A 26,426-nucleotide genomic window follows, 5' to 3' on the forward strand; every position below is an offset into this window, starting at 1 on the left:
CGCATTAAAAGAATTATACATCATGATCAAGTGGATCTTATGCCTAGTAGGTGAGGGTGGTTCAACACACAAAAATCAATTAGTACAATACACCACATTGATAAATTGAAGGAGAAAAATCACTTCATCATCTTGATTGACTCAGAAAAGGCAATTACAAAATCCAGCCTCCTTTCTTGATAAAAAAATACTTAGAAAAATAGAAATATCTGCAGTGTGATACAGGAAAAACCCTCAACCAACAGTGTACTGCATGGGGAAAGGCTGAAACATTCCCTGTAAGATCAGAAAGAAGACCAGGATGCACACTACCACCACTGTCATTCAACATTGTGCTAGAAATTCTAGCTAGAGCAATTAGGCAAGAAAAATAAATTAAAGCATCCAAAATGGAAAGGAAGAAGTAAAGCTTTCACTATGTGCAGATGACATGATCCAATACTTAGAAATCCCTGAAAAATCTACCATTAAATCAGAGCTAAAAACTGAAATCAGCAAAATGGCAGGGTACTGGATCACCACACTAAAATCAGTAGTATTTCTATACACTAGAAATGAACAATCTAGGAGGAAATCAGGAAACAAATTCCATTTAAAATAGCAAATAAAAGAATCAATATCTAAAAATAAATATAACCAAGGATGTAAATGATCTGTATGCAGATAACTACCATACATTGCTAAAGGAAATTACAGAAGACCTAACCAAATGGAAGGACATTCCATGTCCATGGATTAGAAGACTAACTATCATTAAGGTGTCAATTCTACCCAAATTAATTTACAGGTTCAACACAATCCCAATCAAAATTCCAACAGCATATTTTGCAGAAATGGAAGTCAGTTATCAAATTTATTTGGAAGGGAAAAGGATCCCAAGTAGCCAAAAGTATCTTAAAAAAGAAGAACAAATTCGGTGGACATACACTTCCTGACTTTAAAGAATATTATGAAGCTACAGTGGTCAAAATCTCATGGTACTGGCATAAAGATAGACATATGCATCAATGGAATCAAACTGAGAGTTCATAAATAGACCCTCACCTCTATGGTTGAATGATTTTTTCCAAGGTAAGAAGTCCAGTCAACTGGAATAGAAGAGTCTCTTCAACAAATAATGTTGGGAGAACTGGATATCCATATACAAAAGAATGAAACAGGACCCCTATCTCATATCTACTTAAAAATTAACTCAAAATGGATCAAAGAGCTACATATATAATAACCAGTATCATAAAACTCCTAGAAGAAAATGTAGGAAAGCATCTTTAAGATCTTATGGTAGGAGGTGATTTCTTAGATCTTAAAACAAAAAGCACAAGTGATGCAAGAAAAAATAGATAAATGGATCTTCTCAAAATTAATGCTCTTACATTTCAAAAGACTTTGTCATGAAGGTGAAAAGGCAGCTTACTCAATGAGAGGAAATGTTTGGAAGCCACATATCCAATAAGATGTTAATCTAATATATATACAGAATTCCTACAACTCAATGATAATATGACACACAACCCAATTAAAACATGGGCAAAATACTTAAATAGACATTTTTCCAAAGAGGAATTACAAATGGCAAAAAAAAAGTATATGAAAAGATGTTTAACATCACTGCTTATTAGGGAAATGCAAATTAACACTACAATGAGATAACATTTCATGCCTTATAGAATGGCCACTATTAAAAACAAAAACAGAAAATCACAAGTTTTGGAGAGGATGTGGAGAAATAGTAAAATGATTATTCACTGTTGGCAGGAATGTAGAATGGTGCACCCACTGTGGAAGACTATTTGTCAGTTTCTTCAGGAAGTTAATTATAGATCTGATATATACAATCCAGCAATCCCACTCCTACATGGGATTTCAGAAGAACTGAAAGCAGGGATACGAACAGACATTTGCACAACAATGTTCATAGCAGCATAATTCACAATTGCCAAAAGATGGTGTCAACCAACAGATGAATGAATAATCATATGATGGAATATTCATCTGAAAGAAGAAATGAAGTCATGATGCATATCGCAACTTGAGGACATTATGTTGAATGAAACAAGCCAGATACAAAAGGACAAATATTTCACAATATCACTAATATGAACTAAATATAATGAGCAAGGTCATAAAGTTAATAGCTAGAAGATTGGTCACCAGAAAATAGAATAAGGAAAGAGAATGGGGAGCAGATGCTTAATTTGTGCAGAATTTGTAATAAGGTAGATTATAAATGTTTGGAATTGGATAGAGGTGCAGAAGGAATATTAGAATGAATGTAATTAGCCGCACAAATATGAGGGTATGATTATGGTTGATAGGGAAAATTTAGGGTTGTGTATGTCACGGGAAGAAAGCTAAAGAATAAAACATGGGACTGTATAGCATAGTGAACCTTTTTGCAGGATGATGTATGGTTAATAGTATAAATATAAGAATATTTCATGAATCAGAACAAATGTACATTAATATTACAAGATGTTAATAATATGGTGCTATCTGAGCTAAAATGTACCTAAAGCAAACTATGGACTGTAGGAAATTTTAATATATATTTTTTCAATTGTAAAAAAAAAAAATTATACCAAGTGATAGAAACCAGACACAAAGTACGACATATTGTTTGTCTCTATTTAAATAAATTGTAAATATAAACAAAGTTACAGAGGTGGAATTAGATTAGTAGATGGATACATGGCAGGGTAATGATAGCAGGAATGTGAGGCGACTGCTATGGGGTGGGGGGAGGTTTCTTTTGGGGTAATACTGTTTGCTATAATAAATGCACAACACTGTGATTATACCAAAAGGAGTTGAGTGTACATTTGGAAGGATTATATGGTAGATGAATGTATCTCAATAAAATTGTTTTAAAACAATGAGGGAAAGATAAAGACATTCCCAGACAAACAAAAGGTGAGAAAACTTGTCACCACTAGACCTGCTCTACAAGCATTACTAAAGGGAGTTCTTAGACTGAAAAGAAAAATCACTAGACAGTGGATCAAAGCAGTATAAAGAAATAAAGATCTCTGGTAGAAGTAACCATATAGGTAGTTATAAATGCCAGTAATAACGCAGTATATTTTTTGGTATATAATTCCACTGTCCACTTCTTACAAGTTCAAAAATGCAAATGCATAAAAAGTAATGATAAATCTAAGGTTTTGGACATGCAATGTAAAAAATCAACAAGAAGATATAATAACGATAAATATATATACACCTAACACAGCAGAGCTCCAAAGTATATGAAGTAAATATAGACAGATTAGAAGGGAGAAATTATAATAATAGTAGGAGATTTCAATGCACCACTATCAAAAATGGATAAAACAAATAGAAGACCAATAAGGAAATAGAAGCTTGAACAATACAATAAACTGTCAGAGGAAAGAGACACATATAGAATACACCATCCAACAGATAAAGAATCCACTATCTTCTATAGTGCTCAGATTAATGTCCAGGATAGATCTTATGTTAGGTGACAAAAAAAGTCTCAGTAAATTTTAAAATATGGAAATCATATAATGTATCTTCTATCAGAATGGAATGAAATGAGAAATTAATAATTGAACAGGGAAATGGAAAATTCAAACATATATGGAAATTAAACATTATCTTAAGCAACTAATAGATAAAGAAAAAATCCAAGGGAAAATTAGGAAATATCTTGAGAATGAAAACAAAAACACAAATACAAAATCTATGGGATGCAGCAAAGCAGTGACAAGAAGGAATTCATACCACTAAAAGTTTACATTTAAAAAGAAGAAAGATCTCAAATCCAAGCTCTAAATTTGTAACTAGAGTAACAAAAAACAAAAGAAAACTAAACCCAAAGCCAACTGAATAAAAGAAATAAAGATTAAATCTAGATAAATGAAACCAAGAATTGAAACAATAAATAAAAACAAATGTCAGTTGTTTGAAAAGATCCATCTACAAACTTTCAGCTAGACTGGCAAAGAAAAAAGAGGATATAACAACTAAAATAAAAAATGAAACTGGGGACATTACTACTGATCTTAGAAAAATAAAAAGGATTATAACTGGAAAACTATGAACAATTGTAGGCCAACAAATTAGGTAATGCAGATGAAATAGACAAGTTACCAGAAACACACAAACTACTTACAGTGACACAAGGTTAAAGATCTCAACAGATCAATAAAATGTAAAGATGTTGAATCACTAATCCAAAAGATCTCAAGGGGGAAAAAAAGGCCCAGAATCAGATGGCTTCACTGGTGAATTTTACCAAAAATTACAGAAAGAATCAACACCAATCCTGCTCAGACTCCTTCATAAAATCAGAGTGAACACTCCCAAATTTATTTGATGAAGCCACCATAAACCAAATAGTAAAGCCAGATAAAGATACCACCAGAAAAAAATTAAAGACTAAAATCCCTTTAAAAATACAGGTGCAAAAATCCTGAGCAAAATACTGGCAAAACTAATTAAACAGGAAATTAAAGAATTTTCACTATGATCAAGTTGGATTTGGCCCAGGTATGCAAGACTAGTTGAATATAAGAAAATCAATTAATGCAACATACCACATTAATAGAATGAACTGAAAATAAAAATCCACATGAACATATCAATTGATGCAAAAACAAAAAACAAAAAAAAAAACACTTGACAAAATCCAGAACCTGTTCCTCATTTTAAAAACTCAAAACACTAGGAACAGGTGGCATCTTCCTCAATATGAAAAAGGGAATATATGAAAACCTCACAGCTAGTATCATACTCAATGGTGAAAGACTCAAAGCTTTCTATCTAACATAAGAAACAAGACAAAGATGCCCTCTGGCAATCACTGTTATACAACATTATACTGGAAGTTCTAACCAAAGAACTTTAATTCGGCCATAAAAAGGAATGAAGTTCAGATATATATAATACAAACACAGGGATGAACATTTAAGATATCGTGTTGCATGAAATAAGCCAGACAGAAAAGGTCAAATTCTGTATGATCTCACTTAAACAAAATTATTACAATATTCGAATTCCTAGAGTCAGAAATATAAAACAGTTCACCGGGAGCCAGGGAAGAAGTAGGGAATGGGAAGTTAATGCTTATTTTGTTTGGGGTGATAGAAAATTTTGGTATTGGATGGTAGTGATGGTAGCACAACACTATCAATTTAATTTTAACACCACTGATTATATTGGATATAGTTTAAAGGGAATATTTTAGGTTGTATGCATGTTACCAGAATTAAAGTTTAAGAAACCATAGAACTGTACAATCAAAGTGTGAACCCTAGTGTAAACTACAATAATAATAATTATAATAATATTGTTTCATCTATTTTAACAAGGTCCCATGTTAATACAGTGTTATTATAAGGAAAACTGCATGTGCGAGGGGGATGTATGGTAACCCTCTTCTTTCTGAATGATTTTTCTATAACTTAAAACGTTTGTAATAAAAAAGAAAACCACCTGAGATATTTATGACAGTTAAATATAAGCAAAAGGACATTAATTTTCTTGATTTTAAGGATGGTGCACTCTATTTTCAAAGTTATAAATTTAAAAGTTTGGGAAATTTGTTATATATAGAAAGACAATTATTTTCTCAAAGAATTCATCATTATAAAGCCCTTTATAAGTTGATCTAATCTGATCTTGAATTATTGCTGAGATTTTTAAAAAGAATAAAATTTCAAAACCAAATTAGTAAAAATGAGTTAAGCCATGATGCTTTTCAAAGTAGGAAAACACTAGATTTTTTACAGGACAGTTAGTAAGCCATATTGCCCAATATGAATATTTCATGTAGAATAGCACTGAAAGAAAACAAAAACTAAAAAGATAATTGAGAGGAGACTGAAGTAGAATTTGGAAAAATACATACTTTTATATAACTTGTTTTATGCTTTTGAAATTCTGCTTTTCTTAAACTTATTTCTATATTCCTGAGGAATGGCCATATACCATGACAAACAGAACTTAGTCTTTATTATTCTGTCCATCTTTTATTTATTTTCCCAAAAATAAAAAAATTAAGAGTGCCAAATATCTATCCAAAGTCCAGAATATAACAAAAATTATTCAAAAATGGAACACTTTTAATAAAATTAAGTTATATTATTACCTGTTAGTGATGGTGATTTGGTTGTAGTAGTAATTAAACTCATTTGATGTCCCAAGAGGCGTTTTTTCCCTTGCAAAATTTTTATCGATTCAAAGTGATTTATAACTACTGTAGAAAGTTCTTGTGCCATTTCTGTGTCAAACATTAAGCATAATGTAACCATCCTTCCCCTGAAATATCAAAACATACTTCAATTTTCTAATCCAGAAATATGCATGAATTTAAATTTCGTGTTAAAACATGTATAGTTGGCACTGAAAATGCAATTTCATACATACTTAACAAAAATGTACAAAACATTTCCATATATGTAAACTAATACACTTAAGAATTCCTGTCCCTCTTCCTGGACCCAGACATAGTATTCTAGTCCCTATTGTCCTTAGCTGTATTGCCTAGCAGATTTAGAAATGGGCTACCAATAATCCCTAAAGTTGGCTATGAAATAAATTCAACTGGCAGGTCTGCTTATAATAGGTATTACTGAATCTCGTCTGAATCCTACTAAATGACTCTTAGTTTTGAACTCTGGAATCTGTATCTAACAAGCTTCCTGACAATACCTCAAGACTATGCACTGTTCTAGAGTAAGAGTATTCTAGAACCCATACTGCTCTAGAGTATTCTAAAACCCACTAGACTAAACTTAATGGTCCTTATAGATTCAGCCATCCAAATTTTATTGTGCATAATTAAATATGATATAACAATTAAAATACATTAAATATATAAACATTACAATTCAACAATTCATTATGGCTTTTTTAAAGTTTATTCACTTCTGGCTATATTTGCCAATCACTTAAAGAACAGTATTAATAACAATGAATTTTGGATGTTCTGAAATTTAAAATCTGATGGTATAAAAAAAGATTAACAATGAAATCATACTTGCATATAATGAAATTTAACTCATCAGTTATATAAGTTGAATGGAAAACATTTATTAAAACCAGCAATGGTCTGAAATTACGAAAAGAATATTATTTATGTGAGGTTTTATGTGCATGTACATATAATTATATATTACAATAAGCAATAACGTTATTTAAAATACTTTCAAAAGAAATTAATCTCACATTTGCAATGTACTCCTTAACAGCAAGAAGATAAACATTTTTTTCCCATAAGTATTGAACTTTCACATTATCTCTTGTGATTCAGTGTCCTCGTTCTGCATCTGGATCAAATCCAAATTCTATTCCAGCAACCTGAGGAAATCTGAAATTTAAAAAGATACACTTCGATAATTCTATAATTCATATATTAATAACATTAAGTATTAAAACTTAGGTGAGCATATTTAAAATCATTTAGAACCTTAAACTTGCCCACACCAGGTATCCCTGCAGGGAACTTTTCCTTGGAACACAAAGTCATCATTACAAAAGGTACATCCCCAGGCAGGGATTGAAAGTACTGGAAACCCCCTCATTTTGTGTACCTGCCTTTGGGCTCCAAATGAGAAGCTCCCAGGATTCTTTAAAAGGTAGACAAGCACTTATCACTACTAACCATAAACCATATGTTACAATAAAGTCTACACTATACAACAGACACACATACTTTAAGAATTTAGGGATTTATCACTGTATCACTGGACTTGAACTTTTTGAAAAATATATTTAGTCTTTACCATAGATTATGTATATTATCTAGCTTTATATAATGAACATTACTAAGACCACTAAAATAATTATCAAGTACACATATGCAAAACATTATAAAAAGCAATGTGCAAAGACTGATAGATATCCAAAATAAGATACAGACAAAAATTACATAAAAAATGGAATAAGTCTACAAATATTAAAAAAACACAAAACACTGAAACATTTACATCTCTGTCTAAGTTTATTCGGTCATTACAGAACAGGTGCAAAATTAAATTATATTTTAGAAAATTGTGAGGCAGAAGAAACAACCGTTTATTTTTTTCAAGAAAATTTTTTTGAAGGAAGTAAGAACCAGGATTGAAAAACTCTTTAAGAAAGGGAAGATTGGGAAACGGACTTGGCCCAGTGGTTAGGGTGTCCGTTTACCACATGGGAGGTCCGCGGTTCAAACCCCGGGCCTCCTTGACCCGTGTGCAGCTGGCCCGTGCACAGCGCTGATGTACACAAGGAGTGCCCTGCCATGCAGGGGTGTCCCCGCATAGGGGAGCCCCATGCACAAGGAGTGCACCCATAAGGAGAGCCGCCCAGCGCGAAAGGAAGTGCAGCCTGCCCAGGAATGGTGCCGCCCACACTTCCCATGCCACTGACGACAATAGAAGTGGACAAAGAAACAAGATGCAGCAAATAGACACAGAACAGACAACCGGGGGGGGGGGGGATAATTAAATAAATAAATAAATCTTAAAAAAGAAAAAAAGGGCAGATTACTTAAGGTGTCACAATGAAAGGATTCTAAGCATAGAATCTATCATAAGAAAGGCAAGAATATCCAGAGTATCAGGTAAAATGCTGAAGTTAAAAGTAGGGACAGTCATCATAATGTTTAAGGAATAAGGATTTGGGGGCAGAAATAATAGGAATTTGGAGGAAGGAAATAATTCACAGGTGAAGTAAATACTTCTTGATGCAATAAACCTTACACTGAAAAGATAGAACCTGAACATTCCTTAAACCCAAAATTAATAATTATGATGATACTTGCAGCTTCCCATCTTTTCCTGATAGGGTAGTTTAGAGCAGTACTTAAACACACTGGCTTTGGAAACAGTCATGAGTAGAAATCACCATTGTCATTAAATAGAAGTGTGGTCTAAGACAGATTATATAACTTCCCCAATTTTCAGCTTTCTCATTTGGAAAATTGAGAAAGTATCACCTACTTTTTAGAAATATTGTGAGAAACAATTGAAATAATGTATGTTAAAGCACTTTGCAAAATCATGCACAAAAAATAAACTGTTTATTATGATTAGTTATCAGCATTTTAAAAAGAAGATTCATAAAATGTGGGGCTAAGCTGCTTGGCCAATATCAATAAAAGCCAAACTGTAGAGAAAGCAGAGCTTCCTCTCCTACCTGAGGTCAACACAGTACTTTCATAGACTTCTCCACTATAAGAAAAAAGCAGAGAGAAAGCCCTGCTTAGGCTAGCTGGATGATTCAGAGCTTCCAGTTCCATAGCTCCAATAGGAGGTAGGAAGAGTAGAGAGGACAGGTGATGGTACAGAAGAAAATAAAATGAGATCTTCCAGGAATAAGACGTCTAGTCCACCAAGAGGGTAGAATGAGATGCTCTAGGGTTCCATTATCTCTAATAATCTTTCTAAAAACTACCAAACACTGGCAAAGCTATCTACCTTAGAGCTACAGAAAACAGTTAAAGGGTTGTGCTAACTGAGCAAAAGTCAAACCAAGGAAAAAGCAACACAAATGTTGGATACAAGCTTAAGGAATAGACAGATCAGAAAATAAATTCCAACGTTATCATAGTAAAATATTAAGACATGTGTGTGTACACTGTGCAACAAGATTACAATGAAATCAAAGACAAAAGAAATGATGGTCCATCCAAGGAACAAGAAAAAATGTCAGAACCCAGGATCAACAAAGAACAGTACACTTGGGACATGCATACAGACATTAAAACAATGGTCTTCAATAATATGTTCAAAAATAAAGTAAAATAAGGAGAAAGAACTAAAGGATATCAAGAAAATGTTTTATGAACAAATAAGAATCTGAATAAAGAGAGGAATTGTTTAAAAGAACCAAACAAATACTGGATTTGAAGTCTACAATAATTGAAATTAAAAATTACCTAGAGGTATATACCGAGAAGTACTGAGAGCAGTGACACAAATAGACATCTGCACTTTGATGTTCAGAACAATGTTATTCATGATAGACAAAAATTGGAAACAACCCAGGTGTCCATCAACTGATGAATGGATAAACAAACTGTGAAGTATACACATGATAGAATATTATATAAGAGGAAATGAAGCCATAAAACATATAACATGGATGAACCTGGAGGACGTTATGTTGAGTGAGCAAAACAGACACAAAAAGACAAATACTGTATGATTGTCCTATTATGAACTAAACATATTATGTGAAATATAAATATATTATGTGAAATATGAATATGAGTGTATTAGTCAACCAAAGGGGTGCTGATGCAAAATACCAGAAACTGGTTGGTCTTATAAAGGGTATTCATTTGGGGTAGGAGCTTGCCAATATCAGGCCATAAAGCATAAGTTACTTCCCTTACCAAAGTCTATTCCATGTGCAAGAGCAAGACGGCTGCTGACATCTGCCAGGGTTCAGACTTCCTGGGTTCCTCTCTTCCCAGGCCTTGCTCCTTTCTGGGCTCAGGGTTCCTCTCTTCCAAGGGCTTGCTTCTTTTTGGGCTCAGGGTTCCTCTCTTCCTGGGGCTTGCTTCTCTTTCCTCTATGTGCTTACTTCCTGGGGCTCCAGCTTAAGACTTCAGCATCAAACTCCAACATCAAAACTCCAACATTAAGAACCCCTCAACTCTGTCCTTTGCCATATGTCTTTTACACCCCAAGGGGTGGGGACTCAACACCTTAATGATGTGGCTCAATCAAAGCCCTAATCATGATTTAATCATGCTCAAGTACAGACCAGATTACAAATATAATACAATATCTATCTTTGGAATTCAAAACCATATCAAGCTGCTGCGATGGGTAAAATTGCATTTATAAGACCAATTTTCTTTGAAGCTGATCAAATGTAGGTTAATACTACCAAATGTTAATATCAGAAGAAAAAAAAAACACATTATACTAAGCAAAGGAGCCTAGACATAGAATACCACATATTTTATTATTCCATTTATATAAAATGTAAATATAAATCAATTTATAAAGATGAACTTAGATTAGTGGTTATGTAGGGCTGAGGAAGGAATGCTAAGGGGTGGAAGTCTTTCTTTTTGGAGTAATGAAGTTGTTCTAAAATTTTTGAGACGATGAATGTACAACACTGTGATTATTATAAAAGTCACTGATTGTACACTTTGAATAGACCATAAGTATTGCTCAGTAAAACTACTCAATAAATAAATAAATGATTGTACAAGAATAGCCATAGATAACAACTATGTACAGCAAGGGAAACAGAGATTGAGAGGTGAGGAATTTTCTAGTTTGTTTGTATGTATTTCATTTATTATTATTATTATTATTGAAATTATGAAAAATGCTTTAATAATGATTGAAGTAATGAACACACAACCATGTGATTATAACAAATATCATTGATTGTGCACTTTGGAGAAATTATACCTTTATTTATATCAATAAAATTAATTTGTTTTAAAAAATTACCCAAAGAGTTTCACAGCAGATTTGGAGCTGGCAGAAGAAAGATTCAGTGACCTCAAAGATAAGAACAATGGAATTATTCAGTCTGAGGAGGAGAGAGGAAAAAAAATAAAGAAAAGTGAAAGCCTAAAATATCTGAAGGACTTCATCAAGCACGTGAATGTACATATTATGTAAGTCTCAGCAGGAGAAGAAAGACAGAAAGAGGAAGAATAACTATTCAAAGAAATAATGATGACTATATCCACAAGCTTAACAAAAGACATGAATATACAAATACAAGAAGCCCAATGAACTCCAGCAGGATAAACAAGAAAAGATCCACACCCAGACACATGATAATCAAAAATTTTAATACAAAGACAAAGGGAGAATCCTGACAGATGCAAGAGAGTAATAAGGTATAATATAAGGATAAGTATAAGGTATAATATAAAAGAGAATCATAATAAGATTAAGTACCAATTTCTCATCACAAGCCATAGTGGCAAGAAGACAATGAGGCAGAATATTTTAAAATGTTGAAAGAAAACAATTGCCAACCATGAATTTTATATGAGAAATTGTCTTTTAAAATGTAGAGAAAATGTAGCTACCCCCCAGATTAAAAAAACATTGAGGGAGTTTGCCACCACTAGACCTAACCAAGAAACAATGCCATAGGTAACATATCAGATTGAAAGGCAAGAAAACTAGAGAGTCAATCAAAGCAACATAAAAATTAAAGATCTCCAGCAAATAAAGAATGGGGAATTATAAATGCCAGTAATATTTTATTTTTGGTTTTAACTCCACCTATTGTTCCTCAAAGGATCTAAAATGCAACTGCATAAAAAGTAATGATAATCTAGGGTTTAAGACTCTCACGTATAAATGTACAATTTAAGACAAGAATGACAAAAAAGTATGGGGATGGAGAAGATAAGGAGAGTTTGCATATGCAATTGAAGTTAGTTGGTATCAAAACAAATGATAGAGCTATAAAACTAAGATGTAATATTTAAACCCCATGAAACCACAAAGAAAGTATCTGAATAATATGCATAAAAGGAAATGAGAAGGGATTCAAAATGGTACACAACAAACTATGAATAACTGCAAAGTAGCCAGTAATGCAACAAGTGCAGGAAAAACAGGTAAGAAAGATTGGAAGTGAAAGGCTAGAGAAAAAATGTTATGCAAACAGTAATAAAAAAGAGACCTGTACTAATATCAGCTGAAATATACTTTAAGTTAAAAATGTTTACAAGGGGAGCAGATGTAGCTCAGTGGTTTGAGCTCTTGCTTCCCTTCCACAAGATCCCAAGGTCCTGAGTTCAATCCCTGGTACTGCCTAAAAAAAAAAAAAAAAAAAAGGGAAAAGAAAGCCATAGGTCATTATATACTCATAAAGGAGTCAATTCACCAAGAAAATGTAAAATTATAAATATATATGCACATAACAAAAAAGGAAAGTTAAAGAGAGTAAGCTTTCTCAAAACTGGGCAAGTGCTGTATCAAGAAAACACAGCTTTGAGAGGGGCAAGAAGGCAGTACAGTAAGGAGCTCTAAGAGTCAGCTCATCCTACAGTGCAGTTAGTAATCAGCCAGAACTATCTAAATCACCTATCTGTGGGGCCCAGGGAATCAGAAGAGCTTCCTTAGAACAGAAGGAAAAGACTGTCCATTTGCAGTGCAGATTCATGAGTAGAGCACTCCACAGCACAGAAGCTGGAGCCCATGCCCCACTGGTGGTACAAGCCACTTTGGGAGCTACTCTCTGGCTGGAGTTGGAAGCTCTATTTCCAAAAAACAGGGGAGGAAGAGATGGTCAGGCACTGATGAATAAATAAGCTGGCTAAAGTCCAATCCTAAGAACAGAAAAAGGTTGAACCTGTCCAAGTTGTAAAGAGACTGTTAGCCTCTATTTTAACTCCACACCAAGCACAAGGGGAAGCAGGGCTGGTTGAAAATCACAGTGAAGGTAGGGATTAGTTTCCTTCCACCTAGGTCAGATTGCAGCCCTAGTCTAGGCTCCAGCCCCAACCCCAGCAGGGAGGAAACTGAGGAGACCTGCACCTGCCTCTCCAGGCAACTACAGGCAGTTTCAGCCCACACAGATGGGATTGTTGGACACATCTGTGACTCCATACCCTCTCCTTAGGAAAGGAGTGGTGTGGTGTTTCCTCAGCCTTTCTGGGCAATTGCAGATGCTTTTGACCCATAGGAACCAGAATGTTGGACACGTCTCTGGTTCCAACCTTAGCCTTGACAGGGCAGAAGGAAGGACCATATGCCTTCAGACTCTCCGGGCAACCCAAACTAGATTCGTGAGAAAACCTATGGATACATCTCTGCCCCCAATAGGACATGAGGGGGTGGTGTTTCCTCAACTTCTCCAGGTAACGGCAGGTCACATGGCAGCCCCTCTTTACTCCTGTTGTCTCTCTATGATTCCATTTATATCAGACCCAGCAAGGGAGTGGGGATTCACCCTGAGCCATGCCTCACTGACATAGTTGGATCAAAAGCCCCACAGCAATCCTATCAAGTAATTCTTTCAAAGGCCCCTCAGTTGAACTAAATGCAATCAAAGGATATTACACCTAGAAGAATAAATTAGTTTACAAAATATTCTTTCTCCTTTTGGGATATATAGAATAATCTCAAACTGCCAAAACAATAGAAGTTGGAGACTTCAACAAACCACTCTCATCACTGGATAGATCCAATGCAGAGGAGCAATAAAGATACAGAGAGCTTGAAAAATATTATAAACAAACTAAACACAAAACACTGCATCACAAAACAGTAGACACATTCTTCTCAAGTGCTCCTTGAGAAGATCTTTCTCCAGGATAGACCAAGTTGGGTCACAAAGCAGACTGCAATAAATTTTTAAAAGATCAAAATTCTATAAAGAACTTTCTCTGATAATAATAGAATAAAGTTGAAAAACCACAAAATGCAAAAAAAAGGGACAATTCACCAATATATGAAGATTAAGCAACACACTCTTAAATAATCAGTGGGTCAAAGAAGAAATTGCAAGAGAAATCAATAAATATCTCAAGATAAATGAAAATGAGAATAAAACATATCAGAACCAATGCGATGCAGTGAAAGCAGTGCTGAGAGTGAAATGTATAGCCCTCAATGCTTACATATAAAAAGAAGAGCTAAAACTGGATCTCTAACTGCACACCTGAAGGCACTAGAAAAAGAACAACAAACTAATCCCAAACCAAGCCAAAAGAAAGAGATAGTAAAGGTAAGAGCAGAAATAAATGAAATTTAGAGAGAGATAAAAAACATGGAGAGACTCAACAAAACCAAAAGTTGGTTCTTGGAGAAGATCAACAAAATTGACAAACCCTTAGCTAGACAGACAAAGAAAAAAAGAGTGACAACACAGCTAAATAAAATCAGAAATTAGAGGGGGGACATTACTACTAACCCAGCAGAAATAAAAGAGATCCTGAAAGGATACTATGAACAATTGTATGCCAAAAACCTAGACAACGTAGAGAAGATAGATTCCCAGAAACACACAAAACCACCTACACTGACTCTAGAAGAAATAGAAGACCTCAAAAAATCAATCACAAGTGAAGAGATTGAAACAGTCATCAAAACCTCCCAAAGGGAAGTGGCTGTGGCTCAATCAGTTGGGCTCCCATCTACCATATGGGAGGCCCTGGGTTTGTGTCCCAGGGCCTTTTTGTGAAGGCAAGCTGGCCCACGCACCACGGAGAGCTGACGGCCCATGTGCCATGGAAAGCTGGTGCAACAAGATGGCATAACAAAGGGAGACAAGCAGATACAGAAAAAACATGCAGTGAATGGATACAGAAAAGAGACAACAAAAGAAAGGAACAAGCTGCAAGCGGGGGGTGGGGGGGTGGGGGGGATAAATAAATAAATAAATCTTTTTAAAAAAACAAAAAATCTCCCAAATCTGAAAAGCCTGGGACCAGATGGCTTCACAGGTGAATTTTACCAATCATTCAAGGGCGATCTAATACCAATCTTGCTCAAGCTCTTCCAAAAAGATTGAACAGGAAAGAATGCTACCAAAACTCATTCTATGAAGCCATCATCACCCTAATACCAAAATCAGATAAAGATAAAGAAAAAAAGAAAAATCCGGACCACTATTTCTAATGAATATAGATGTGAAAATCCTCAACAAAATACTTGGGAACAGAAACTAAAAAGCTCATTGAAAGAATTACACACCATGATTGAGTGGGTTTTATTCCAGGTATGCAAGGGTAGTTCAACACAAGAAAATCAATTAGTGCAATAAACCACATTGATGAACTGAAGAAGCAAGATCACGTGATCATCTTGATTGATGCAGAAAATGCATTTGACAAAATACAACACCCTTATGTGGATGAAAGAGTTTGGTACCTCAAAAAGCTGAGTATAGACAATGTGATAGGCAGATCCTGAGCCTCAACAGACTCCAGCACCTACAATCTGATTTATTGGACTTACCACACTCAGCTAAGATGGAGGTGAAGAAGGACAACCACCACACCATGGAGCCTAGAGTGATTACAACTGAAAATGGGAGGATTGCATCCAGCATCCAGGTGGAATCTGAGCCTCCTCTTGACATAAAGGTGCAATGGACACAACCAATCCAGTGTCCACATAGAAGAGGTGGCATTGGATTGGGAAAAGTGGACATAATGGACAAAGGGTATGGGGAAAGGCAGGAAGAGATGAGAGGTGGAGGCGTCTTCGGGACATGGAGCTGCCCTGGATGGTGCTTCAGAGGTAATCACCGGACATTGTAAATCCTCACAGGGCCTACATGATGGAATAGAGGAGAGTATGGGCCATGATGTGAACCAATGTATATGAGGTGCAGAGGTGCCCAAAGATGTACTTACCAAATCCAATGGATGTGTCATGATGATGGGAACGAGTGTTGTTGGGGGGGGGGGGAGAGGGGGCGTGGGGGGGGTGGGGTTGAATGGGACCTCACATATATATTTTTAATGTAATATTATTACAAAGTCAATAAAAAATAAAAAAATTAAAAAAAAAAAAAAAAGCTGAGTATAGAATTGCCATAAGATCAAACAACCCCACTACTAGGATATATTCAGAAGAACTGAAAGCAATGATGTGAGCTGTATTTTCACCCTGATATTCATAGCAGCATTATTCAAAATTGCTAAAAGATGGAACCAGCCCATGTGTCCATCAAATTATAAATGGATAAACAAAATGTGGTATATAGATACAATGGAATACTATTCAGCTGTAAGAAGAAATGAAATTAGTTGCATATGACAATACGAATGAAACTGGAGGACATTATGTTGAGTGAAATAAGTCAGACAAAAAAGGACAAACATTGTATGGTCTCACTAATATGAACTAAATACAATGAGTAACCTCACAGTAGTAAACTCTATAGTATAGGTTAATAGGAAATAGAATGTGGTTTGAGAATGGGAGCTGATGCTTAATGTATGCAGAATTTTTAATAAGGTTTACTGTAAAAGTGTGGAAATGAATAGTTGATGGCAACACATTATAGTGAGTATAACTAGTACTGCTGGCTTACAAATGTGATTGCGGCTGAAAGAGGTAGTCTGTGGACATATTATAATATCAATTGAAAGGAAACTAGAAAATTATCTAGGGAATGTATAACAGTGATTTTGGTGGTGGGTGAAGATTTGGCTAATAGCATAAATATAAGAATGTTCTTTTACAAAGTGTTAAGAATATGACGATATATGGGAAAATTACAACTAATATAACTTATGGAGGATAGTTAATAGTGATGTAATATTTTTGCAGCAATAGCAAAGAAGATATTGTATCAATTCTAAGAAACAAGAATAGGAGGTATAAGGGGATATGGGATTTTTCATTTTGGAGTAATGAAAACATTCTAAAATTGACTGAAGTGATGACAAACTCTATGATGAAAATGAAAGCCTCTAAGTGCACACTTTGAATGGATTGTACAAAACATGGGGCTGTAAAATACAGGGAGTCCAGTGGTGGAAGATGAACTGTGATTAACAGAACAAATATGAAAATGTTCTCTCATGAACTTAACAAATGTATAATACTAATATAAGATGTTTGGGTTTTTTAAACAAGATTTATTTTTATTTCGCTCCCCTTCCCCTCTGTTGTCTGCTCTCTGTGTCCATTTGCTGTGTTCTTCTGTGTCCACTTGCATTCTTGTCATGCAGCAACAAGAAACTGTCACTTTTTTCTGTTGTTGCATCATCTTGCTGCATCAGCTCTCCATGTGTGCAGTGTCACTTCTGGGCTGGCAGCACTTTTTTTCATGCAGGGCGACTCTCCACATGGGGCACACTTGTTGACTGTGGGGTATCCCTACGTGGGGACACCACTGCATGGCACAGCACTCCTTGCGTGTGGCAGCACTGCGCGTGGGCCAGCTCACCACACAGGTCAGGAGGCCCTGGGTATCAAACCCTGGACCCTCCATAGGGTAGGTGGATGCTCTATCAGTTGAGCCACAGCTGCTTCCCCAGGATGTTAATAATAGGGTGGGTCGGGGGGGAAATACACCAAATATAAGATAGGGGCTATAGTTTGTAATAATATATTTTTTTAAAAGATTCATTTATTTTTTTTTTTTACTTATTTTTTTTATTGACTTTGTAATAATATTACATTAAAAATATATATGTGAGGTCCCATTCAACCCCACCCCCCCACCCCCCTCTCCCCCCCCAACAACACTCGTTCCCATCATCATGACACATCCATTGGATTTGGTAAGTACATCTTTGGGCACCTCTGCACCTCATAGACAATGGTTCACATCATGGCCCATACTCTCCTCCATTCCATCCAGTGGGCCCTGTGAGGATTTACAATGTCCGGTGATTACCTCTGAAGCACCATCCAGGGCAGCTCCATGTCCCGAAGACGCCTCCACCTCTCATCTCTTCCTGCCTTTCCCCATACCCTTTGTCCATTATGTCCACTTTTCCCAATCCAATGCCACCTCTTCTATGTGGACACTGGATTGGTTGTGTCCATTGCACCTTTATGTCAAGAGGAGGCTCAGATTCCACCTGGATGCTGGATGCAATCCTCCCATTTTCAGTTGTAATCACTCTAGGCTCCATGGTGTGGTGGTTGTCCTTCTTCACCTCCATCTTAGCTGAGTGTGGTAAGTCCAATAGATCAGATTGTAGGTGCTGGAGTCTGTTGAGGCTCAGGACCTGGCTATCTCATTGTCGGTCCAGAGATTCAAATCCCCTAAATATATCTTAAACCCCAACATTAACTGCACCTCCAGCACATTAGCATGAAAGTCTTATGAAGGGAGATCCCATCTGAGTCCAGATTCATCACACATAAACACCATTTCCAAAGAGGGGCCATCTGCCCTTGTAGTTAACCCCATCGGCCATGACCATAACTCCCATGGGTCTCTTTAGCCCTCAGAGGAACCAATATCTGGGGGTTGTATCTGCTTTATCTGTCTCTCTGACTCTTCTCAGTTGTACATGAGGGCAATCCTTCTGCCAGCCTCCAGACTCTTTTTTAGAAACTCGTAGCCATATAAACTCATTTCTCCTTTCCATTTCCCCCTTACTTTAGGTCAAACAGCATTTTAAAGTCATGGTATTTTATGTAGACATGGATATTCTGCTGATCCGCATTGAACCTTCCGTATGAGGTCATTTTCCAGTTGCATCATCAGTTGGTAGTTGATAGTGGTCCCTCGTTGCCAGGGAGGCTCATCCCCGGGTGTCATGTCCCACGCTGGGGGGAAGGCATTGCATTTACATGCTGAGTTTGGCTTCGAGACTGGCCACATTTGAGTAACATGAAGGCTGACAGGAGGAAATTCCCAGGCACAATGTTGCTCTAGGCCTTGTTCTTATTTTAGGTTTATCAGCTCACAAGCATAGTCATTAGCATCAGGGGCTCACTGTTGAACCCTCACTCCTTCCCGGTCCCCCGCCACTGTACCTGGGAGACTGTCGCTGCTCCCCTAGGGACCACGACAGAGCACCACTGGCCAGGAACCCAGTACCCCCCCCCCTACTGTGGTTTTTAATTGTTGCCACTATGAGTATATCCAAACATTACCATGCACCCTGGACATATGTTCTGTACAGCTCCCTGTCAGCCATATATCACCTGTCATTGGTATCCCATACCAGTATCCCTCCATTGCCATTGTTGAAACACTCTGTGATCCAGAACTCCCCGAAATTTGAAGCCCAATATAATGTCATGGTCCCTTACTAGGGAATGGCATATAGCGATGGGTTTAAAGGATAGATAAAGAACTTGGATAAAGTTAGATAAAGAACTTAGATAAAGAATGTTGACTTGAAAAAATTCCACATCCTATCTTTTTCTTTTTCTTTTTCTTCCCCCCCCCCCCTAATTATTCAGCTTTTCTTCACAGGAGTCCTAGACCACAGCAATGTATATATATAATATACAGCACTCCCACACATCCACCAGAAAACCTTTTCCCTTCCACAGTGATACTCTTACGCCCTATTCATATCATATTTACTTAAAGTGATGTACAGAGTCTGAGACATTAGCTTTCTAACAAGGTGACATCTGCGCTTACATTATGGTGCATACTTTAGGATACACAGTTCTTTACATTTTTAGTTATCCTATGTTTTACATTATGGTTTACATTATCAGTCTGTCATCTCCTACATGTTATGGTGTAATATTACATGTTTTATAACCATCCTTGTGTACTCTCAAGAAACTCCTCTCTTACCCCCTATTTACTTTGGTTCCACACATTTAACGTCCATTTTCCCTTCCACCTTGGTGCCCACAGTGACAGCCAACCTCCGTTTCCTGAGGAGCCACTTCCAGAGATAGATGGAATAGTGTTCAGGGCCTAACTTGCTCAACTGCCCCAATGCCCTGGGAGCCACCCTTTCTCTCGAGGGATACCGTTCCCTCTATTTGATGGCATTAGTACTCCCCAGGATGTGGGTCCACCCCCACTCTCACTACTTGGGTTTCTACCCCATGGTGTCACCCACTCTGGCAGAATGAGCATTTAGACATTCCCCAGGAGCCCGTCCTGCATCAGACCCTCCCCTCCGAGCATTCTAAACAGGTAACCCTCTTTATTATATTTTGATATGATTTTCTCGGCATTTTACTCTCCACCAACACCTGACCCTCTCCTGTGTTCGTATGCTACCCCTCCCTCCCCCCACTTTTGGGCAACGTTACCCATCCGTCCCTCCCCAGCCACCCTCAAACCTGCAAAGCCCCAACCAAAGGCAACCCCTTGCCCCCCTTTTATCTCTTCTTTGTGTTCATACTTACCACCATCTCGTCTTAAATTCCACCCCTGCAGACATCGGCTCATATCCTTCCTCCACCCTCCGATTTCCTGTAAGCCTATCGTTCAGTCTCTTGCTATCTAGGGCAGCTTGTTTATTTCATATCATTGAGGTCATGTAGTATTTGTCCTTCAATGTCTGGGTTGCTTCACTCAACATAAGGTTCTCAAGATTCATCCATGTTATCACATGTGTTTGTAGTGTGTTTGTTCTTACAGCCGAGTAGTATTCCATTGTGTGTATATACCACATTTTATTGATCCACTCGTCTGTTGATGGGCATTTGGGTTGATTCCAACTTTTGGCAATAGTGAACAATGCTGCTATGAACATTGGTGTGCATATATCGGTTTGTGTCCTTGTTTTCAGTTCTGCTGGGTATATACCCAGCAGTGGTATTGCTGGGTCATATGGCAAATCTATGGCTAGTTTTTTGAGAAACCGCCATACTGTCCTCCAGAATGGTTGGATCCTTCTGCATTCCCACCAGCAGTGGATGAGTGTTCCCCTTCCTTCACATCCTCTCCAGCACTTGTATTCTTCTGTTTTTTTCATAGCTGCCAATCTTATGGGTGTAAGATGGTATCTCATTGTAGTTTTGATTTGCATTTCCCTGATAGCTAGAGATTTGGAACATTTTTTCATGTGCTTTCTTGCCATTTGTATTTCTTCTTCAGAGAAGTGTCTGTTTAAGTCTTTTTCCCATTTTTTAAATGGGTTGTTTATCTTTTTATTTTCAAGATATAGGAGTTCTTTATATATGCAAGTTATAAGTTTCTTATCAGATATATGATTGCCAAATATTTTCTCCCACTGTGTGGACTCCCTTTTTACTTTCTTGACAAACTCCTTTGAGGTGAAGAAGGCTTTAATTTTGAGGAAGTCCCATTTATCTATTAGTTCTTTTGCTGCTCGTGCTTTTGGTGAGATATTCATAAATCCATTTCCTATTACAAGGTCCTGTAGATGTTTCCCTACACTGCTTTCTAAGGTTTTTATAGTCTTGGCTCTTATATTTAGGTCTTTGATCCATCTTGAGTTGATCTTTGTATAAGGTGTGAGATGGTAATCCTCTTTCATTCTTCTACATATGGCTATCCAGTTCTCCAGACACCATTTGTTGAATAGGCCACTCTCTCCCTGTTGAGAGGGTTTGGTGGCTTTATCGAATATTATGTGGTTGTATATGTGAGGTTCTATATCAGAGGTTTCAATTCGATTCCATTGGTCTATGTGTCTCTCCTTATGCCAATACCATGCTGTTTTCACCACCGTAGCTTTATAGTATGTTTTGAAGTCAGGTAGTGTGATTCCTCCAATTTCGTTTTTCTTTTTCAGTATGTCTTTGGCTATTCGGGGTCTCTTTCCTTTCCAAATAAATTTCATAGTTAGTTTTTCTAGTTCCTTAAAGAAGGCTGCATTGATTTTTATTGGGATTGCATTGAATGCGTAGATCAGTTTTGGTAGGATAGACATCTTAATAATGTTCAGTCTTCCTATCCATGAACAAGGAATAGTCTTCCATTTATTTAGGTCTTCTTTGATTTCCTTGAACAATCTTGTATAGTTCTCGGTGTATAAGTTCTTTACCTCTTTAGTTAAATTTATTCCTAAGTATTTGATTTTTTTATTTACTATTGTGAATGGTATTTGTTTCTTGATTTCCTCCTGATCTTGCTCATTATTGGTGTACAGAAATGCTACTGATTTTTGCGCATTGATCTTATAACCTGCGACTTTACTAAACTCATTTATGAGTTCTAGAATCTTTGTTGTAGATCTCTCAGGGTTTTCTATGTATAGGATCATGTCATCTGCAAATAATGAAATTTTGACTTCTTCCTTTCCAATTTGAATGCCTTTTATTTCTGGTTCTTGCCTCAGTGCTCGAGCAAGTACTTCTAAGACAATGTTAAATAGGAGCGGAGACAGTGGGCATCCTTGTCTTGTTCCTGAGTTTAGAGGGAAGGAGTCTAGGATTTCTCCATTGTAAACAATATTGGCTTTAGGTTTTTCATATATACTCTTTATCATGTTCAAAAAATTCCCTTGTATTCCAATCTTTTGGAGTGTTTTTATCAAGAAACGGTGCCGTATTTTGTCAAATGCTTTTTCTGCATCAATAGATATAATCATGTGATTTTTTTCCTTCAATCTGTTTATATGGTGTATTACGTTGATTGATTTTCTTATGTTGAACCATCCTTGCATACCTGGGATGAATCCCACTTGGTCGTGGTGTATAATACGTTTAATGTGTTGTTGAATACGATTAGCAAGTATTTTGTTAAGTATTTTTGCGTCTAGGTTCATTAGAGAAATTGGTCTGTAATTTTCCTTTCTTGTGATGTCTTTGTTTGGCTTTGGTACTAGGGTAATGTTGACATCATAGAAGGAGTTGGGTAATGTTCTTTCTGTTTCGATGGTTTGGAATAGTTTCAGCAGGATTGGTGTCAGTTCTTTCCGGAATGTTTTGTAGAATTCACCTGTGAAGCCATCTGGCCCTGGGCTCTTCTTAGTTGGGAGATTTTTAATAACTGATTCTATCTCTCTGCTTGTGATTGGTTTGTTAAGATCATCAATTTCTTCTTTTGTCAATATGGGCTGCTTATGTGTTTCTAGGAATTTGTCCATTTCCTCTAGATTGTCATTTTTGTTGGAATATAGTTTTTCAAAATATCCTCTTATGATAGTCTTTATTTCTGTGGGGTCAGTGGTGATATCGCCTTTCTCATTTCTTATTTTGTGTATTTGCATCTTCTCTCTTTTTGTCCTTTGTTAGTGTTGCTAAAGGTTTGTCAATTTTGTTAATCTTCTCAAAAAACCAGCTCTTGGTCTTGTTTATCTGTTCAAGTGCTTTCTTATTTTCTATTTCATTTAGTTCTGCTCTTATCTTTGTTATTTCCTTCCTTCTTCTTCCTGTTGGGTTACTTTGTTGTTGTTTTTCTAATTCCTTCAAATGTGCAGTTAGTTCTTCAATTTTTGCTCGTTCTTCTTTTTTGATATATGAATTTATGGCTATAAACTTCCCTCTCAGTACTGCTTTTGCTGCATCCCATAAATTTTGGTATGTTGTGTTATCATTATCATTTGTTTCAAGGTAGTCATTGATTTCTTTTGAGATTTCCTCTTTGACCCACTGTTTTTCTAAGAGTGTGCTGTTTAATTTCCAAATCGTGGTGTGAAATCTAAGCTTCTGTCCCTTGCAAATCTCCAGCTTGACTCCACTGTGGTCAGAGATAATGTTTTGTATGATTTCAATCTTTCTGAATTCGTTCAGCCTTTCTTTGTGGCCTAGCATATGATCTATCTTGGAGAATGATCCATGTGCGCTTGAGAAAAATGTATATCCTGCTGTGTTTGGGTGTAGCGATCTATATATGTCTATTAGATCCAGCTCCTCTAATATACTATTCAGATGTTTTGTTTCTTTGGTGATTCTCTTTTGAGATGTTCTGTCCAGAGTTGATAGTGGTGTATTAAAATCCCCCACTATAATTGTAGATGTATCTATTCTTTCACTTAGTTTTTCCAGCGTTTGCCTGACGTATTTAGAGGCACCCTTGTTAGGGGCATAGATATTTATGATTGTTCGATCTTCTTGACAGATTTTCCCTTTCACTAAAATGTAGTATCCTTCTTTGTCTCTCACAATTGTTTCACATTTAAAGTCTATTTTGTCTGATATTAATATAGCTACTCCTGCCTTTTTTTGGTTATTGTTAGCTTGTATGATTGTTTTCCAGCCATTCACTTTCAATCTCCATGTGTCTCTGGGTCTAAGATGTGTCTCTTGTAGACAGCATATGGATGGGTCATATTTCCTTATCCAATGTCCCAGTATGAATCTTTTGATAGGTGAGTTTAATCCATTGACATTCAGTGTTATTACTATCAAGGAATTATTTGTGTTAGCCATATTTTGATTGGATTTGTGTTTGTCATATTTTGTTTGTATATTTTTTTTTGTCTTTTTTGTTGTTGTTGTTGGTCTTATACTCTCCTCCAACTTTGCCTTTCCTGTTTTTTCCTTTCTTCCTGCAGAACTCCCTTTAGAATTTCTTGAAGGGGAGGTTTCTTGTTGGTATACTCTTTCAGTTTCTGTTTGTCTGCGAATATTTTGAACTCTCCATCATGTTTGAATGCTAGTTTAGCTGGATAGAGTATTCTTGGTTGGAAATTTTTTTCCTTTAGTACCTTGACTATATCATACCACTGTCTTCTTGCCTCCATGGTTTCAGAAGAGAAATCAGCACTTAATCTAATTGAGCTTCCCTTGTATGTGATGGTTTTCTTTTCTCTTGCTGCTTTTAGGATTTTCTCTTTGTCTTGAGCATTGGATAATTTGACAAGTATATGTTTTGGGGTGGGCCTGTTGGGGTTTATGACTTGTGGAGTGCGCTGTGCTTCTTGGATATGTACATCTGTCTCTTTCAGTAGATTTGGGAAGTTTTCAGCCATTATTTCCTGCAACACTCCTTCTGACCCCTTTCCCTTCTCTTCACCTTCTGGAATGCCTATAATACGTATGTTTGAGCGTTTTGCATTGTCATTCAGGTCTCTAAATCCTAATTGGATTTTTTCTATCTTCTTATTGACCCCTTCTACTATCTGTTTGATTTCTGATGTACTGTCTTCCACATCACTAATTCTCTGCTCTGTCTCTTCTAGTCTGCTGATATTTGCTGCAAGTGTATTTTTGATTTCTTGAACTGTGGTGTTCATTCCCATCATATCTGTTATGTTTTTGCGTATGTCTGCAATTTCCCCTCCAAGTGATGTCTTCATGTTGTTAACCTCTTTCATTACTGCATCAAATTTGTCGGTGATAAATGTTCTGAGATCTTTCATTGCTTGTGCCAAGTTTTGCTCCCCTTCATGATTATTGGTTTGTTGATTGGATTCAGCCATGTTTTCCTGATTATTGGTTTGGTTTGTAGATTTTTGTTGCTTTCTGTTCATCTCTTTATTTTGATGAACTTAACCAGTTCCTTAGCTTCTTTGTCTGCTCTTGGAGGTTAATTAGTTGTTGTTTTTGCATAGGTGTTATATCTTCTCTTTGTCACTTTTTTCTTCTTATTCTAGTTACTTGTTGTTGGTTAAGTTCACTTTAGAGGAAAGTATTAGTGTTGGGGAAAGGCAATTGTGTAAGCAAGGGAAAAGTGTAAGGTAGTATTGGTGATGTATGTTAACAAAGCAAGAATATGAGATCTGGGAGGATGGAGGTTAGATTTATGTAGATTGTATAGAGTTATAGCTGTAGGTAGAGTACCTTTTATGAAGTAGATGACTGAATATGGGGGGAATATGGTATGAACTACAAAGCTATTGTTTTCATGAGAGAGGGAAAAAGAATAGAAAGGTAATAGTTTCAAGAGTGGATAACAGACAGAAAACAGAACAAAGGTATTAGAAATTAAGAGTTAGACACTTTGTGGATCAAAGAACGGGAGGTGGGGGGTGGAATATAGGAGAGACAGTAGATGATAGTGGATATCAAGATGCAGGGGAAGGGGGATAGTGTAGGTAGCCTAAATCAGTTCAAACAGAAATGAGGCAGTGGAGGATGGGAAAACCCAGCAAATGTGAGGTGTTCCCTGTAGCACCTATTGTATACTTGAATTAAAATAAAATAAGTGGAAGATGAGGGACAAGAGGGAAAGAG

This window comes from Dasypus novemcinctus, chromosome 2 (genome assembly GCF_030445035.2).
Source record: "Dasypus novemcinctus isolate mDasNov1 chromosome 2, mDasNov1.1.hap2, whole genome shotgun sequence".
NCBI lineage: Eukaryota > Metazoa > Chordata > Mammalia > Cingulata > Dasypodidae > Dasypus > Dasypus novemcinctus.